Genomic DNA, 20340 nt, shown 5'->3' with positions numbered 1-20340 from the left:
TGAAAGAAATGGAGAAGGAATCATTTAAGTATACTAAAGTACTGAAGACTCCAACACCTCCTATATTTGAAGACGATGATTGGAGTGAGCCATACATAGATGACAGTCTGAGAGAATGTCTAGCACTAACACCAAATCTATTACCATTCCCTAAGAAACCTTCAATAGAACTTAAAACACTACCCAAAGATCTAAGGTATGAATTCCTATATACCAAGCTTGAAAGACCAGTTATAGTCAACGTTGACTTAGGACAGATAGAAACTGAAAAATTACTCCATGTCTTAAGAAAGTATCCAACAACTCTAGGCTATAACATCTTCGACTTAAAACGAATAAGCACCTCTATATGTATGCATCACATTATGCTAGAGGAGGACTGTAAAACCTCTAGAGAGCATTAGAGAAGAGTAAATCCCATCTTGAGTGATGTAGTCAGAAAGGAGGTTCAAAAGCTATTAGAAGCAGGAATCATATGCCTGATATCCGACAGTAACTGGGTCAGCCCGATACATGTCGTTCCAAAGAAAGGAGGTGTTACCGTTGTTAGTAATAAAAGGGGCGAATTCGTTGTAAAAAGAACTTAAACCGGATTGAAAATGTGCATAGACTATAGAAAACTAAATAAAGCCACTCGTAAAGATCATTTTCCATTACCCTTCATTGATCAAATGCTTGAACGACTGGCTAAACATTCCCACTTCTACTATTTAGACGGATACTCAGGATTCTTTCAAATTCCTATCCACCCTGATGACCAAGAAAAGACTACCTTCACATGTCCTTATGGTACATTTTCCTATCGACGAATGTCGTTTGGACTGTGTAATGCCCCTACAACATTTCAGAGATGCATGTTATCAATCTTTGCTGATTTTGTAGACAACATGATGGAAGTATTTATGGATGACTTCTCTATTTGCGGGAAAAGCTTTGAAGGTTTTCTTTCGAACCTAGAAATGGTACTTGAGAGATGCATTAAGGTCAATCTCGTATTAAATTGGGAAAAATGCCATTTCATGGTCCGACAAGGAATTGTACTTAGGCATGTTGTATCCAATTGAGGGATTGAGGTAGATAAAGCAAAACTCGCAGTTTCTTAGGACATGCCGGTTTCTATCGATGATTCATTAAGGATTTCTCTAAGATAACAAAACCACTAACGGGCTTATTAATGAAAGACGTTGAATTCATATTCGACAAAGAGTGCTTAAAAGAGTTTGAACAACTGAAAAATGCTCTTGTTACTGCACCCATTATGAAACCACCTGATTGGAGTAAGCCATTTGAGATAATGTGTGACGCTAGTGATTACGCTGTTAGCGCGGTCTTAGGAAAAAAAGAAGATAAAAAGCTCCATGCTATTTATTATGCAAGTAGAACCTTAGACGATGCGCAGATGAACTATGCCACCATAGAAAAAGAACTACTAGCCGTTGTATTCGCTTTAGATAAATTCCGTTCCTACTTAGTAGGAGCAAAAATAATTGTTTATATCGACCACGCTGCAATTAGGTACCTGTTAAGTAAGAAGGATGTTAAACCGAGACTTTTAAGATGGATCCTACTCTTACAAGAATTTGATCTAGAGATCAAAGATAAAAAAGGCACCGAGAATGTAGTAGCAGATCATCTCTCTAGGATTGAGGATCTAAAACCTGAATAAGTGCCCATCAATGATGATTTCCCCTACGATAGACTTGTAGCCCAATTAGAAACTGAAAGTGAAACAATCGAATGCTCTTTAATGTATAATGACACGGAAACTAATGAAGTTGTGGAATCTATTTGCACCAAAACCACCCTGCCATGGTATGCTGACTTTGTCAACTACTTAGCCGCTAAAGTGCTTCCACCAGACCTAACATATCAGCAAAAGAAGAAATTTTCCCATGATCTTAAACATTATTATTGGGACGAACCACTAATTTTCAAGAGAGGCGCCGATGGTATTTTCCGTCGATGTGTCCCTGAATCATAAGTAAACGATATCATATCTCATTGCCACTCTGCATCCTATGGAGGGCACGCAAGCACCTCGAAGACTTGTGTGAAGATCTTACAATTTTGTCTCTTTTGGCCTAATCTATGGAAAGATGTTCACATCGCGATTAAAAATTACGACCGGTGCCAACACACTAGAAATATCTCTAGACGCGATGAGATGCCATTAAAAGTTATCTTAGAATTAGAAGTCTTTGATGTCCGGGGTATAAATTTCATGGGTCCTTTCCCGTCTTCTTTTGGTAACAAATACATACTCGTTCTTGTTGATTACGTATCAAAATGGATTGAGGAAGTAACCTCTCCCACTAACGACGCACGAGTAGTGATTAAACTTTTCAAGAATCAAATCTTCCCTAGATTCGGTGTACCAAGACTCGTTATTAGCGATGGAGGATCTCACTTCATTTGCAAAATCTTCGAAACATTCTTGCTGAAATATGAAGTATGACACCGGGTAGCCACGCCATATCACCCTCAAACAAGTGGCCAACTTGAAGTTTCCAATAGAGAAATAAAACAAATTTTAGAGAGAACGGTTGTAACCTCTAGGAAAGATTGGTCTGCAAAACTTCATGAAGCTCTGTGGGCTTATAGGACAACTTACAAAATCCTGATAGGAATAACACCATTTGAACTGGTATATGGTAAATCATGTCACCTGCCTGTAGAACTCGAGCATAAAGCTTATTGGGCCATTAAGACCCTTAACATGAACTACACAACTGCAGGCGAGAAAAGAATTTTGGATATCCATGAACTAAAAGAACTTAGACTAGATGCCTATGAGAATGCACGTATTTATAAGGAAAGAACCAAATAGTGGCATGACAAACAAATTACAAGGAGAGAATTCAATGAGGGTGACATAGTCCTTCTCTTTAATTCTCGACTCAAATTATATCCAGGAAAACTTCGTTCTAAATGGTCTGGCCCTTTTGAGGTCACGAGAGTTTTTCAAAGTGGAGCTGTGGAAATAAGGGGTAAAACCAATGAACCATTTGTTGTAAACGGGAAGCGACTTAAGCACTACCACAATGTAGAAAACAAGGATTTCTGCATGAGCTACAAATTAGAAGAGCTACCCGCTCTTTCAAAAGATTAGCACCGTTCTAATCAATGTCGAACTCTCGATATTAAACGAAGCGCTGCGTGGAAGACAATCCACGAGCTTTAATTTTTTTTCTTTTCTTTTTAGTTGTTTTCATTTTTATTTTTATTCTATGTTTGTTATTATTATTATTATTATTATTATTATTACTATTTAATATTACCATTATTACTAGAGTTTCTCTGTTTTCTAGTTTAGTATTGTTAATTGCCATCGGTATTTTCCCTTTTTTGTTAATTTTCAGTTTGTGTTTACTTTACAGTCGATATATCGACATGAACATGTGTTACTCCTACCTTTAATTAATGTACTTTCCATTTTAGTCAATTATTTTATTTAATCGCTTATTATGTTATTCTTACAAAATTCATGCTTCTTAATTATAGCTATTAATTTTAATTAACATTTTTATAGCCTTAATAGGATTTACCTGCTTTAAACTTTAGAAATTGCCAAATTGCGAATTTTAGGTTAATGGCGTTCACCATTAGCTTCGAATTAAAAGGCCCTGCAATTTAGGCAGATGACGTTCGCCATATGCGTAATGGCGATCGCCATATCAGGAAAACATATCGTTTTCCTTTCTTTTCTTCTCCCTCCTGTGCATTTTTCCAAACCCCTTTCATTCAAAACCCTTGAACTTCATACTCTAAACATTATTAACTCAAACCTTTCAACTCCTAACCATTCCACTTTTCCAAATCATTATAAATTCACAACTACCCACTTTCTAACTTCACAATCCTTTCCGTTCACTCTTCTCTTCTCAAAACACCATAACATCTTCTTCCTATTCCTTTTTCCCTCATTCAAAATGCCTCCTAGAGCTGTTAGACCAGGAGAAGATATGGACTACATGGAGATTGCATTCGCCGAGGGAATTGATGGAGAGAATCAGAGGAGAAGATACCACAAACTCTTCAAGAGGGATGTCTTAGCAACACGGTATCCCGATAATGCTGCTCTTCGTGATTTGGGTTTATCTGACAATGTCCATTGGATGCTTAATAACTTAGGTATGTCTCACTTTCTTACTTTAACTAGTCCTACATATATTCGACTTACTTACGAGTTCTTAAGCTCTTTTCGGTACACCACCCCTATAGGAGGATTCCGTACCACCGACATTGTACATTTTAGGATGTTCAATAGAAGTTACGCTATTAACCAAGACCAACTGGCCGATTTACTTTTGTTCCCTCGAGGAGACGAGTTTGCATGCCAACACACTTTAGAGAGAGAATGGGAATCTAACACTCTCGACTTTTGGCAGCAACTAATGGGAAAAACCACCACCGACTGGGAAGGCCTTAAAGCTACCGCTATTCAAAACCCAACCATTCAGTATTTGCACTGCATTTTAGCCAACATTATTTTTGGTCGAGAGAATACCAAAAACGTAAATTCTAGAGACCTTTTCCTATTTATTGTGCCTTATCTGGAACAAAATTTAACCCGACACCATTCTTACTCGCACACTTCCAGTCCACCAGTGTTCGGACTGGGGGTCCTATTTGTGTCGGAGGGTTGATTACATCCATAGCCCTTGCTTTAAACTTAGGCACAGACCATGCACCTTATTAACCGTTATAGACTCTGTTTGCCGACCTTGATAATTTCTGTAGCATGCGCCTTATTAAGAATAAACCTAACGGCAAATATTTTTTGTTGATTACTAACCGAGAGGTTAGGGGAGTTACTTTACCTTGCACCGCATGCATCAACGTGCGAATGAGCACTAATTGGACTTTTGACCTTAATGCCCCCGAGCCTGATCACATGGAGCAAGATACTCCCCACACTGGCACCCATGCACGCACCGCACCTACTTTTCCTGACTCTTTTACAAGTACCTCATCCGGATATCAGTCCCGCGAGGAGTATGACTACACCACCATGAGGACAACTCTTGCTGACGTCCTAAGTGAGCTTAGACATCAGAATGATGCCGAAGCGGACTGATATGTCCTACTTATGAACATTCAGAGGCAGCAAGAGGAGATGAGGGTCTCCGTTGATCAAATCAGACAGACTCAGCTTGACTTTATTGAGCGGACCGAGCTCAACATGGATGACCTCATCGAGAATATGAATGGAGTGCATATGGAAGTGGCAGGTATGAGGGAGTACATACAGCATGTTCCCAGTCCTGCATTCGATAGAGGAGGTTTTGCGTGACACTGAGGTCGTGCCGACATCATTGAGCCCCCTACCAGGTTTCACTACTCCTTTCTCTGTCTTGCACTAAAACATTGAGGATAATGTTTGGTTCAAGTATGGGGGAGGAGCTTTACCGCTTTTCTATTATTTACTATTTTATTTTCATTAGTTTTCTACTTAGTTATTTTTAGCTTTTGGTTGAGTCATACATGTGATATCGAGTCCTATTGCGTAATATTTTTCTTTTGTTTGAAAATTCCCTTAGATTTGACCCCCTATGATGAAATTTTTTGTTCTGATTCAATGGTATGACACACCTTTAGTATAGTCTGTTTCTCATTTTTAGGCTTTGTTAGATAGACTTGGGAAAGTATCGATAATATCGGTATCGTCCTAACACCATAAATTCCCTAAGTATGCGACATTGATTTGAATAACCATCATGCCAAGACTTTAATTCTAAGTTTCTTTAAGTAACCCCTTGAGTAGTTTATACTAGCAGTCAGCACCATCCTAAAACATCAATCAGTAAGGAAGCCAATGCAAATAAGTGTATGATCTCAAGCAAAAATAAAAAAATATATATACATATAATGAATAAAATATGTTATAAGATTTGTCCCTTCTAAGTTAGGTGATCCTCACCCGATCATTTAGCCCAATGGTACAAACTCTTAAAAATTCAGTTGATACTTAAGCAAAATTTGCTAAGTAAGTGCGATAAAGTTGAAAACGAGATCATAGTAACTAACAGGTTCACCTGCCTCAAATGTGTATGGATAACGAGCTTAATGTGATTGTGCTAGAATGAAAAAGAGGTTGAAAAAGAACAAAGAATGTAGGTTGAGTTATAATGGCATGATTCAAATTGGTTTTGCATAGGGGGAGTTTTTGTCCGTGAAATGCGGATGTGTGTCACTATGATATCCTTGTTATTGGTATCTAGTACCTATTTATCTAGCATTAGCCTAGTAGGCTCGTACTACTTAGAGTGTCGTCGTGCCTATGTTTCAGACATTGTGTTTAATCGTTTATCATATGTGTTGGGTGATTGCTTGAGGACAAGCAACGATTTAAGTATGGGGGAATTTGATAACGAGAAATCGTATCATGTTTTTAGGCTTATTTCACATGTTATACGTCTATGTTTTTATGCATTTTATCGCCTTTTACTTTCATTTCATTTGTTTTGTAGTTGTTATCTAATGTCATTGGAGTTTTGGAAGCTTTGCGGGAAAGAAGCGAAAAAGGAGCCAAAGTGGAGCAAAAAAGTTAACTTTAACCAATCTGATAAAATGGAGTTCGCTACCTGCTAGATGGATTTCGCCATCTCCACTGGCCGCCACGTCATTTAATGAGCAAGACAATGGTGTTTTCCGTTGCCCTAATGGTGTTCTCCATCTTCACGTAGAAACAAAAATGCGCTAGTGGGGCCGTTTCTTAGCAGTTTGTAACCAATTCACCCTCCACTAATGCAGCACGTCCAAGGCAGTTACCAATTTTGGAGTGTTAGACATCCAATTGAACCCACGCGGAAGCTCTGCCAAAATTACGTCTTAGTTTTAGGCCAAAAGTTACCTGTAAAAGTGGCAATAACTCACATCGAGGGATTGTCATGCCTTTTTATTTCTGTACCGTTTGTATTTTGGATCAAGAACAAGTTTGTCGTTATTTTTAAGTTCAAGATAATTCCAGTTTTATTTTATGCAATTTAAGGTTCTTTTTACCGCTTTTGATATTTGTATGTTTTACTGTTTTTATTACTTGCATGCCATGTTGATCTTAGTTTTGAATGCTTTGATGATGTTATATTCAAATAATATCATGCCTTGCTAAATTATTCTGAGTTTGGCGTATGAGGATTGTCGTTACCGACGGGACTCGGTAGAAATGATAGGCGCGAATGTATTATTTGACTATGTTATGGCTTTAGTTTCCAAATGTATGTTTTACTGTTTTGGAATGAGAGTGTGAGACAAATCAAGGTTCAGTCTGATAGCGCGAGAGTGTGAGGAAGGAATTGGATAGTGGAAACTAGGCAACGATCCTAAAACCAGCGAGAGCTTTTCAGGCATCATTTAGGATCTCATTTACTTTCAAAATACGCTTTCTAATTAGAACGGGCGAGCGAGAGCAAAATCTTGTGGTTAGGAGGTGTGGTCTTTGTCGATAGCGCGAGAGTGTAAGACGGGACCTTTAAGTCAATATTTTCTACACAATGCAATAAAATAGTATTTAGTGCTCGAATTCTACCTAAGCCCTTAGGAACATGAAATCCATATTTCGGACTCATTTGTTATCATAACTTTTAAACAGTTAGAAATTAGTATTTTCATTTCCGTTCATAACCTTATAATCTTTAGCCTTAGTTTTGCACTGCAACAATAGATAACATTAGCTTGACCATTAGTCTCTGTGGGTTCGATAATCTTTTAAAACTACACGATAACCTGTGCACTTGCAGTCATCATCCGACAGACATGCCTGTCATTATCAGTTCTCTCTCTCTCTCCATGCTCTTTATCTCTTCTCCCTTCGGCCACCATCCACCCCAGAAACCACCTTCACTCCCCAGGTTTCCGATTGATACTCAACTGGAACCTTCAAATACTCAACCAGTGTTCATCCAAATGATGAACACTAACCTAGAAACCCTTCAAACCCAAGAACCTAACCCCAAACCCTTAGAACCCTAACCCTAAACCACTACCCAGATGAACACTAGTTGGGTTATTATGTATCATAACCCTTAACCCAATGAACCCTAACCTAAAACTTGATCAACCCTAACAACTTTTTTCAACCTATACCTTCATCATGTTCATCATGAACATGATGAATATTCGTCATCAACCTCCAAACCCTAACCCTTATTTTCCAATAAACCTCTAAACCTACCCAAAATTACATCAAACAACACCCAAACCCTTAATCGGAACCTTCTTAACCCTAATCAAACATTCAAACCCTAAATCAAACAACAAAAATTCAGAAACCCTAAACCAAACCCTAAAAAGAAATCAACCATAAATAACCATAATCAGAAAGCATAACATGTTTAATGGTTTAAAAATCCATACCTCTCTAATCGTGTCCGATTTAAGCTGTGTCCCTTAGTTTCCTTCTGATTTGTCTAATTTCTTTGATTGTCCCCTATAATCCCTTTCTTTCTTCTTTTAAAGGTGTGGATGTGTGGCTTAGCTCGAAGAAACTTAAGGTTTCAATGTGAAACCTTAAGTGTTCAGGAATTTGAGCTTTAGTGAATGGGTTAGGGATTGTAGGAGTTTAGGGTTTTTTATTCTCTTTTTTTCGTCTCTTCTGAATTATGCTTAGGCTTTTATAGATTAACAAATAGGTTAGACTTTTAAATTTATTGATTGTATTATGAAACTTAGGATTTGATTTCTTATTTGATTGATTGTAATTAGAAATTAGGGTTTCTGATCTGATTGTATATGGTCTGATTTCTTTGTAATTGGTACTATGTCATGCAACATAATTCTATTAATGCCAGTTTTTGATTGAATATTCAAATTGCTTGGATCCGTTTTCGTATCATCATTTGCACTTATTAGGGTTTTGGGGAACGAATTAGGAAATTGGAGATGAATCTGGGTCATGAGATTGACCTGATTCAGTGGTGGATTTGGGTCTTGCCTGACCCAATTGACTTAAGGACTTGGGTCATACATTTGTCCGAATTGAAGTGGACTTGGGCTTTGGTATGGTCAACCCTTGACCGGCCTTAAACAAAAATATCATCACCACTTTAATAATTTTGACTAATAAAACATAACTTAATTAACCCTTAATCTGACCTAAATAACTTAATTATAAATGAATAATAAATTAATCAAAAATCTAATTAATAACATAAATTAATCCATATTTTATTAATTATAAATTAACAAAAAATACAATGGACTTTATTAATAATAATATAAATTAATTAATATCTAATTAACATTAACCTAATTAATTCTAAAAACAAAATGTTATTTTTTAAACTAACCCTGGACTGTCCTAAATTAACATTTAATAAAGATGAATCAGAAAAGTCAAAATGATGCTCCTTGGACTTTTTAGGTCATTGGGGTTAACCAAATGACTTATACAGGCTATGGACATGTTAGTGATCTAAATCTTAAGTTAGGAGAAGGATGATCAAAATTTGGGATTCGACACTCATGTTTTGCAGTTGTTGTCCCGTGTTTATGACATGCTCATGTTTTACTATTGTGGTCCCTTGTTTTTAAATTCGTTTCTTTGTTATGGTTCCTCTTGTAAATAATAAATTTATTATTGTACCCAAATAACTTGAACCATATCTGACATAGAATAATATTTGGGATACATATTCATTCTATTATTTTAATTTAAGTTTGGGAAAGCTAGTTGATAAACATGTCGTTAAGCTTAAAATTCACCATGGGGTCAACTTCTAAATACTCTTGTGAAATGGTATGTAGAGGGCCTTTCTTAGAAATATATCAAAATTGGGATGTGGACTTAATGTCTTATACACAAATTGAAAAAATGATTAAAAAATAGCGATATGTGTCATACCCTAATTTTTAACCCTAAGATCCCACATATCATTTACATCGTTGCATACAAACAAGGTCACATCTTTGTCCTCTCCCTCTCATCTTTGGGTTTGCCTTTTGCAAGGATCATGAAGCACCTCTCTGTTGGTGTTTTACCTTTGTGTTTATATGTTCATTGCTTATCTAACCACTAATCAAAATATAAAAAAAACATGTCTTGTTTTCTTTATGTCTATTATGCAAGGTAGGGCTTTTCATCAAGAGCATCAAGAATGGTTCATCAACTAGGTTCTTTTTTTTTTAATTCCTTAAGTCAAAGGGTGTTCAACCATTGATTCTTAAGGGGCTTATCTATCAAAATATTATCTCTAAGGTTCTCAAGCATCTTTCCATCTCATTTTGGACAAGAGTATCTCGAAGCCTTGTTGCTTATTTCTAAAAAAAGTCAAAGGTTCATGTTTTCATTTCCAGGCCTTCTTCAACATGTTACCTCAAACTTTGAGAAATTTAATCAAACGAAATTCAAGGATACCTTATTCTGAGTTCATATGATCATCCATGTACCTTGAAATGCAAAATAAGTCCAAGTACACAAGTTTATTCAAAGAAGTTTGACCGAAAAGTCAACATTTGAAGTCAAAGTTCAAAGGATCACAACTCCTTCAATTCTCAACATTCTTGAATTCTTATTTTTGAATATAACTCTTCTCAATATCCTTTATAATTTCTCTTTATATTACAAGAGCCAATTATGCTTGGAGTATCATCAAAAGTTTTGAAGACATTATAGGTCATTTGTGGACTTGGTGAAATTTGACCTTTTTTCAAGTGGCATTTTATCAACTCTCAAGATTCATAACTTATTAAATTTTCAACATTTTAGGATGATTCTTTTTGTAAAATATCATTTGTGATTCCCTCTACAAGTTTTCTTCAAGCATCAAAGACAAATTATTCTTGGAAGGCCATGGAATTCTTTGAGACATTATAGGTCATTTTAAGCCATTTGGGACTTAGAATTTTCCAAGTTGCATTACCATATTTTTGTGCCAACTTCAACATACCATAAATTTGTGCTCAAGCATCCAAATTCAAGCTTTCTTAGCACATTATGATCTTTGATATGATGTCAACAAATTGCAAAAAGAATGGGATCAAAAAGCCTCATGGTAAGATGTCCCATTGAGTTGAACATGGTTACTTGGAACTGAAGAAATCACCATGATCAGAGTTTTGAACTTCACTAATACTTAATTACAAGCCAATTCACCATGTGTTTTATACCTAAACATGTTTAATCAAGTGTCCAAAAGTTAATTGACTCATAAAATGCATGATTTGGCTGAGTTTTGATGGTTTTGCAAGTCAAACTTTTCTCATATCATGAGCAAATTTGTTTTGCACGAATTGAGCATCATTTGGCACATATGAGATCACCAATCACCTCCCTATAAATTTAGCAACATATTTTCTTCACTCTCAAGCTTTAGAGAGCCAAAGAACCTTTGTTTCACTCTGAAATATTTCCAGAAAATTGAGCTATCGTGTTTTGATTTCTAGCTTGTTTCAATCCAATTTCATGATTCTATTAGCACCTTCAGTCTCCTATGAAGATTTTGCAACAATTCCCGAGCTCTAAGACCTTTTGAAGTGCCCTGGTCAGATCAAGCTTCTTCAACTTCTGATCATAATTTGGACAAGATAGTTCTAAGCATCGTTTGAACTCAAACAAGTTACCACGATGTAGCCCTTTACTCTCTGATGTTTTCCCTTAACTTATCTGGTGTTGATTGATAGTGTTCATCATTTAATTTTACTTTTCATGGCTTGCTTGTTGCTGAAACTTCTCTGAAATTCTCCATGCTCAATTTAGATAAATGAATTTTGAGCATGAGGTTGAATTCGTGATGAGGAGACGATCACATTGGTAGTAGTCTCATGTTCTTAATATGCCAAACGATGAACCTCCGATGAGGGATCATCGGGGAAGATGACCAGAGTTGTTTCAGGTTATCTGAGTTGGCTATACACGTTGGCATTTTGAAATATTCTGATTAGTCCATTTTCAATGTGATTTCGTGTTTTATTCTGGCTATTCTCCACCGTGCATGCTAGTCTGATAGCTATTGGATCTGTCGCATTAATTAATGAGGTCAGATCCAATGCTTCTTGTTTTTTCTGTGTTTTATTTCTTTTTATTTTTTCTTTTAAATTGCATTTTCTTTTAAAATCCGTAGATAATACATTTTTCATCCAAAATAATCCCAAAATAATTTCTAAAATTTTATTTTATTTTTCTTCATCTGATTTTTATTTTTCCATATTTTATTTTCTTAATTTTCTATTTTTCTTGAATTTCCTCTATTTTTCCTCTGTTTTAATTGGTTTTAAAATACTTTTATGCATTTAAAAATTCTGAAAAATTTATTTAATGTTTCTTATTTTATCTCTAACCTTCCATAATTTTCTTGGCCATTTATTTGGTATTTTGAAGGGCTTTATGGATTTTCTCTTTTATTTCCCTTTTAAAATTCATTTTAATGCATTTTATTTTATTATCTTGCATTTTATGCTTGTTTGACCTTTGTTGACTTCTGTTGGCCTTGGATCTTGGCTATTTTGATCATAGGTCTCATCAAACTCAATGGATCTTGGGTGTTGATGGGGTAAAAACCTTAATCCACAAAAATGGATGATTGATTTTGATAATGACTTGATCAATACTTTGATTCAATTTGGGTTGGCTTCTCTCGTCTTCTTCTTCTTCATATCTTTCTCTTCCTTTTTTTTCTCTTAATCAATTTGATAGCTTATGTCCATCTCGTTCATGATGTGTGGATTGGTACTTGATAAACTTTCATCATTTCAAATATACCTCCTAATTGATCATGGATCATTTAAGGTACTTTGGATTGATGCATAAGTTTGTCAAGTATCATGAAGTATTGATTAATATAATGGACCACTCTCCTAGCCTTTGTGTTTGATTCATACTCTTTTCTTTTTTTTTTGTGGCATATATTTAGGAGAATTATTTACATATCATTTCTCTAGCATGTATTAACACAAATATTATTATTGACCGGTCTCAGATAGTTGTGACTTCTACATAAGTCCAATTACGATTGCTTAATATAGCGCTAAATTTGTCCCGAATCGGAAAATAAGTCATTTTCATAAGTGAGATTGTAAGTCTCCTACTCCTCATGATATTGTGTGAAAAATATTAATTCTTTTTCACCTAAGAGAGTTAGTGGCATACTTGTTGATTTTATCCAAGTTGGAGCCCTTCTCATGGTGATGTAGAGGCCCATAATTTCATACTTGTGGGTGAATAGTTGAGTGTTCTCCCAAAAATGACAAATTTCCTTTCCATTTTTTATTACTAACACAACTTATAAACATATTATTGTATTAACTTTACTTTAATGTCATTTAGTTTTTTGTCAATTAGTTCTTGTTATTTACTATATGCTTTTATTTTAGCATCTCATGTCATATTGTTTGTGCTTATGTTGTTTGTTCTTTGTCCACTTGGACCTTTGTTTATGTTTATGCTTTTCTTTTCCCTTGTCCATTTGGATTCTTTTTCTTTTAAAGACATTAATAAAGGAAAAAAAACCCTAAAAATTGGTTCTCTTGATTCATGGACTTGAGGCTACTATCATTGGCATTGTTTTAGAGTTATGGACTTAGAACTAGGACCTTGACCCTTGCTTTGGAAGTTTATGATTTGAGACCCTGGGATTCATCTGGTACCTTTAACTTTTGGCTTCTTTTGAAGACTTGGCTTGGTTACTAAGGTTTCATCTAACACATGGATTGTTCTTTGCTTATTTTGCTTGCTTGAGGCTTAATCCAAATTAGGGAATTCTTGCTTGAGTCATGTCATAAAGCTTGTTGTTCTTGGTTTGATCTTTTCTCCCTAGCTTTTACTTTATGTTCTAGGATAGTCTCTTCATCTCATCCCCTTCTTTAATTTTCAAAATCTTCTTTTTTTTTCAAAAACCTTCTCGTTTTCAAACTTGAACAACTTTCTCAATAAACCTTGACTTCTGTCAAGTGATTTTTAAAATATTTTCTTAATAAATGCTAATACATCTTAATCATATTCAAACCAGTTTAAAAAGACTAAAAAATTCATAACTCATTCAAACTATTTTGTGCCCTTTGTGCACTTTTTTTTCTTCTGAAACTTTTTCTCAAAGCTTAGACATTAGTCATTTCCATATTTGAGATGTAATTCACCTATCCCCATAGTATTGACGATAATTCATTTCCACCTAAGAGAGCTAGTGACATACTTGTTGATCTTTATCCAAGCTGGAGCCCTTCTCTGTGGTGATGCAAAAAGTTCTCATACTTATGGATGGCTAGTTGAGTGTTCTCCTTAAAATGACAAAATGTCTTTTTATTAAAAATGAATCAAAACAAACATCTTTGTTATTTTTACCATGAATGACGAAGTCTTGATCCTCCATTGCACTTTGTTGGTATGTAGGCACGAGGCTCAAGAAGTCTCGACGAACATAAAAATTATAAAAAATATTTCTCTTCTCATCTTCCCAATCTTTTGCAAATAACACCATTTTAAACCAAAATGCACATATTTTCAAAGAGGTTCCTATATATTACTATAGATGTTTAGGGTGCTAGTACCTTCCCTTTGCATAACCAACCCTCGGACCCTTATCTTTGTTTTTATTAGTTTTGTTTTAAACTTCTTTGGGTTTTATTCTTTCTTTTTTCCCTTTCCTTTGGAAATAATAAAAGTGTGATGACGACTCTTTCTTTATAAGTTAAGTTAATCAATAGCTTAATCTCAAAAAATTTACCGCTATAGAAAAGTGGCGACTCTTCTGAAGAGTAGTCCTTAGTGGGTTTAGCATATCCTTGTTCATCTGTGTATATTATGTTTGTTGTTGTTTGTTAATGTTTGTTCTGTCTGGGTGCTTGGTGATCTCTATGTGGTGAGATAAGTCCTATACCCGTACTTGAATGCTCTTATGATAGGAGGGTGGTATAGTCTTGTTTGGCTTACATGGAGTTAATCCTTAATGAGTTGACTTGAGATCCCTCGCTCAGTGGAGGCCCCTTTGGGATTACTGATGTCTTACGAGTAGTCGTAATTGGTATTAATTTTTCTGACCTGCGAGCCCGAGAAGCTGAAGACCTTAGAACCCTTAACCCATATTGGCCTTTTAGGACGTAGTGTGGTGGCTATTCATATGTAGACTTGTATTAGTTGTTACGTGATACTACACTCGGACGAGTTTCTCTTAAGAATATTATTGGTTGGCGAGTAGTCGTTTAAGCCGGTAATATCCAAAAGATGGAATTATGACTCTGGGAACTTCTTTAAAACCTTGTTCTTTAGGTGATTATACCCTTACTACATACCTTGTAGGTTGGTTCTTACCCTTGGCTCCATGCTCGTGACTCTGAACCTTTGGACCTTGCTTATATGCCTTGTGTGATCTTGTTTGTGGTTGTTGCATCATGCACTCATTGCATTGGTGAGCATTTTTCTCAGTTTTCAAGGAACTTCGAGATTCTCTTTGCAAACATCACAAATATTTTGACCATCGATATTAGAAGAAGGAATACTCGGAAATATAGTTCCAGATGTTCTTATCTTAAGGAATTGAGAAAGCTAGCATCTTTTGTGGATGATCCTAAGGATTTCAGAGACCGTTTTGTAAGACTTTTGTCTGTTCTATCTACTAATGTTGAAGATGGTCTTCTTTGTACTCTGGTTCATTATATGATCCCGTCTATCGGTGTGTCACTTTCCCTGATTATCAGTTGTTGCCTACCATGGAGGAGTATGCTCATTTTATTCGGGTATACTAGTTTCTGATAGGGTTCCTTTTTATGGTTTGGAAGGGATTACGGGGTCTCAAGTTATGTTGGAGCTATTCACCTGAAGAAATCTGACGTAGATGCTAATCTCAGTGTAAAAGGAGGTATCAGAGGGTTGACTTCCAAAATTTCTGATTGAGAGAGCCTATTCTTTTGCTAATACTGATAGCATGGTGGCCTTTGAATCTATTCTTGCCTTACTCGTCTATGGTTTAGTCTTGTTTCCTAACACTGACAATTTTGTTGATCTTAATGTTATTAGGATCTTTTTGGTTGGGAATCCTGTTCCAACTTTGATTGGTAACACCTATTTCTCCATTCATCATATGACTTCTAAGGGAAACAAAACTATTGTCTATTGTGCACCTTTACTTTACAAGTGGTTTACTTCTCACTTTCCGCAGTCTCCTATCTTCAAAGAAAATAAGGGTTGTTTAAGGTGGTCTCAAAGATTTATGTCCCTCACCAATGATGAATCACCTTGTATTCTTATTCTAACGATAATTTTGATATTATAGATAGTTGTGGTGAGTTATCTAATGTGCCTCTTCTTGGTACACGAGGAGGAATCAACTACAATTCGACTTTGGCAAGATGTCAACTTGGGTTCGCTATGAAGGACAAACCTAACAACACGTTGGTAGAAGGTTTATTTTTCCAAGAAGGGAAATACACTCAAGGATTGAAGGCTAGGATGGTGCATGCTTGGCACAATATTCATAGGAAATGAAAAAGTGAGCTTGGGTTGAAAATTTGTGTAGCTTTGGATCCTTATACTAGTTGGGTGAAGAGGAGAGCAAAATAATTTAAGATTCCTTACACTTATGATAGGCTTATGTATTTAGTAGTGGCCAAACCACCAATTATTCATATTAAAGGTATATATGAATTGTAAGAAGCTTTGGATAGGATGAAGCAAGAGAAGGATGCTTGGAAATACAAGTTTCACGCTTCAAACCTCAAGAAGATAGAATTGAAGAAGTAGTTGAAGGAAAAGGATGACTTGATAGAGTTGCTTGAGCGACGTGCTATGAATAGGGCAAGGAACCAAGAGGATTTATTTTCCTCTAACATTTCATAGTCTACTCATATTCCTACTTTCGGTGTTTGGATAGGCATTGTAGATAAGCTCATGATGGAGAAGGATGCCATTAAGAGAAACTATGAAAGAGAGATCAAACGACTTCGCAAGAAGTATTAGCTTGGAATTGGGTCATCATCGGATATGATTCCATAGACGTAACTTATTTCCTCTTATGTTTTAGGATTGTTGGGATTGCATTTCAGATTGTAATCCTTTCCATTATTAATAAAATGAGATTTTCATTATTTCAAAATGCGTTATTTCCTTTATGATGTTTGTAGTTTGCTTTATATCTTGAAGTTCCTTGAAAAATTCGCATATGCATTTGCATATCAAGCATCATGTTGCATCTTGGTCTTGCTTTGTGTAAGTTTGTTATGTGTCTTATTTATTCCTTTTCTTGGTCTGTGTTTAGACAAGATGTATCACCAGTACAACACTCGTGCTAATCAACATAATAAGATGGATCGTTTAGAGCAAGAGAATTGTGAACTCTGCGTTGAAGTGACTACTTTGAGGGATAGTTTAGAAAGGCTCTCTGCTATCATGGAAGCTCTGGTGGCTAGTCAGAATCAGCCTCCTCCTTCTCCTCCTCAGGCTCTGCTTTAGAGGACTTTGATTTATGAAATTACTTTTGCGCCCATTTCCGTGGCTCCGGTCAGTACTCTGCAACACCAAATTCCTTCTGGTTTCCCTTGGGCTATGCCTCCTAACTTTGTGCCAGAAGGATATCAACTAGTTGTTGAAGTTCCTGTTGCTCAACATGTTATGCATGTCCACCTCACGTGGTTCATGTTACTCCTTATGTGGAAGAACCTGTTTCCATGTTGATCAGAGTGAAAGTGTTGGTGTTTATGAAAGGATGGATCAATTTCAAGATCGATTTCAAGAAATGAAAAAAGAGATTCAAGCTCTAAGGGTAAAGAATTGTTTGGAAAGAACGCTCATGATCTTTGCTTAGTCCCTAATGTAAAGATCCCTCATAAGTTCAAAGTGCTAGATTTTGAGAAATATAAAGGCAACTCTTGTCCTTTGAGTCACTTGGTAACGTATGCTCGCAAGATGTCACCTCAAATTGGTAGCCATCAACTTCTTATTCATTACTTTCAAGATAGTTTAACTAGTGTTGTTTTGAAGTGGTACATGGAACTTGATAGAACCCAGATCCATACTTTCAACGATCTAGGAGAAGCTTTTGTTCGTCAATATAAGTGTAATGTTGACATGGCGCCGGATCGAGATCAACTTCGTGCTATGTCCCAAAAGAATAAGGAAGCTTTCAAAGAATATGCGCAAACATGGCGCGATATTATTACACAAGTCAATCATCTATTAGAAGAGAAAGAGATGACAAAGCTTTTCTTGAAGACTTTGAGTCCATTTTACTATGAAAAAATGGTTGCAAGTGCTCCCAGTGATTTTGCCGAGATGGTAAACATGGGGATGAGACTAGAAGAGGGCATCCATGAGGGACGATTGAAAGAGAGTGGTTCATCTGATAGTTCCAATAAATATGGGAATGGTTTGTCCAAAAAGAAGGAACATGATGCTAATGTTATTTCGTAAGAAAGGAATAGGAGATCTCTGAGAAGCAATCAATGTCATCAGCACATGGCGTCAGTTGCCCCCGGTTATTAATCATGCTACTGTTGTTCAAGTAGCTCCAAATTTTCAACCACGTTTTTAACAACGTACCCATCAACATAACCGTGTCCAAAGACAATCACAATTTGATCCAACTCTGATGTTCTATGCGGAATTATATCTTACTTTGATACAAAAGAATTTGGTGCAGACTAGAGCTCCACCAGCTATCCCAAAGGAACTTCCACGGTTGTATAAATTTGATCATCATTGTGCATTCCATCAAGGTGCGCTCGGTCATGACATTGAAAAATGTCTTGCTTTGAAAGTTGAGGTGAAAAGACTAGTGCAAAGCGGTATTTTGTCTTTTGAAGACTCTGGTCCAAATGTGCAAGCCAATCTATTGCCTAAACATGGTGGTGCAACTATGAATATGGTTAAGGGATGTCTTGGTAAGTACAGTGTCTTTAATGTCAATCTGATTAGAAGATCCTTGGTCGAGATGCATGCAACTTTGTGCGAGCTGAGTCATTATGAGCACGATCATGTTTCTTGTCGCATCTGTTCTAGAAACCCTCGAGGGTGTGCTGTGGTAAAGAGAGATTTATAAGAAATAATAGATGAAAATATTATTCAGATTACCAGAGATAGGGATGAATATGAGCATGGTGTCAATTTCATAGTTCCCCATTTTAATATCCCCGAACCAGTTGTTGTTTCCTATAATAGTCAAAAGTCTGTCGTTTCTCCTTTGGTTATTTGTCTGGCGGGTCCTATGTTTCTGACAGAGTTGTTCTTTACAATTACAATGATACAATGTTGGAAGATAGAAAGGAAGTTATCATCCCTTCCTTTTCTTCTGTTGTAAATATTGTTGATGTAAGTGGTGTAACCCGAAGCGGACGAGTATTTTCTTATATGGACCCTAAAAAAATTGAAGATACTTTGGTGGGTAAGCAAGCTCGAGTGGAAACTCCTATTGTGCAGTTTGGCTAGTCCAGTGGTATAAACCAGAAATCTGATCATGATGAAGTACTGAAGTTGATTAAGATAAGAGAATACAATGCGGCTGATCAATTACTGCATACCCCATCCAAAATATATGTCTTATTTGTTGATGAATTCGTAAGCTCATAGAGAGGCTTTGTAGAAGGTCTTGCAGCAAGCCTATATGGATCATAATGTAAAAATTGGTCAATTGGATGGCATTATGGCCAACATTACTGCGTGTAAGAACCTGAGTTTTAGTGATGAAGAACTACCTGAGCAAGGGAAGAACCATAATTTGGCTTTGCACATTTCAATGAATTACCAAAAAGATGATATGTACGATATGTTGGTTGATGATGACTCTTCTATGAATGTTATGCTAAAGTCTACTATGTCCAAGCTCTCTTATCAAGGTGCTCCGATGAGGTTTAGTGGGGTTATTATGAAAGCCTTTAATGGCTCGAGGAAAGCTGTGATTGGATAAGTTGATCTCTCGTTAAAGATATGATGTCGTCCCTAACTGGGAAAGCAACACACGGCTTTGTAATTTTTCGTTTGCAGGAACCAATGATCCTCTTGGTAAGAGATTAAACAACTCAAAAACGCGGCAGGAAGTAGGGTGGGAGCCCAAGTATTCTAGCTTTGGTCATTTTCTCGAGACCTTATGATCAACTTCTGAGTGTATCTTTGAGTTTGAAATCAAATCAATATTTTCACCATGTTGATATTGTATATAGAACATTATCATTCATTTCTTAAATATGTGTTTTCTCTGCTCTTCTACTTGGAGTTAAAGTTGAAATTTACTTTTAAGGTGAACACTGAGCATTGATAAGTCATAATACTACAGAAGGACATGTGTGAATCATTTTGCCGTGCTCATTTCAGATTATGTTTCAAGTGATGGACATTCATCCCACCTATAGTTGTCTCCTAGGTCGTCCGTGGATTCACGAAGCTGGGGCAGTGACATCAACCCTCCATCAGAAGTTAAAATT

Source organism: Lathyrus oleraceus, chromosome 3 (assembly GCF_024323335.1).
Source record: "Lathyrus oleraceus cultivar Zhongwan6 chromosome 3, CAAS_Psat_ZW6_1.0, whole genome shotgun sequence".
NCBI lineage: Eukaryota > Viridiplantae > Streptophyta > Magnoliopsida > Fabales > Fabaceae > Lathyrus > Lathyrus oleraceus.
This window is presented reverse-complemented; position numbering follows the sequence as displayed.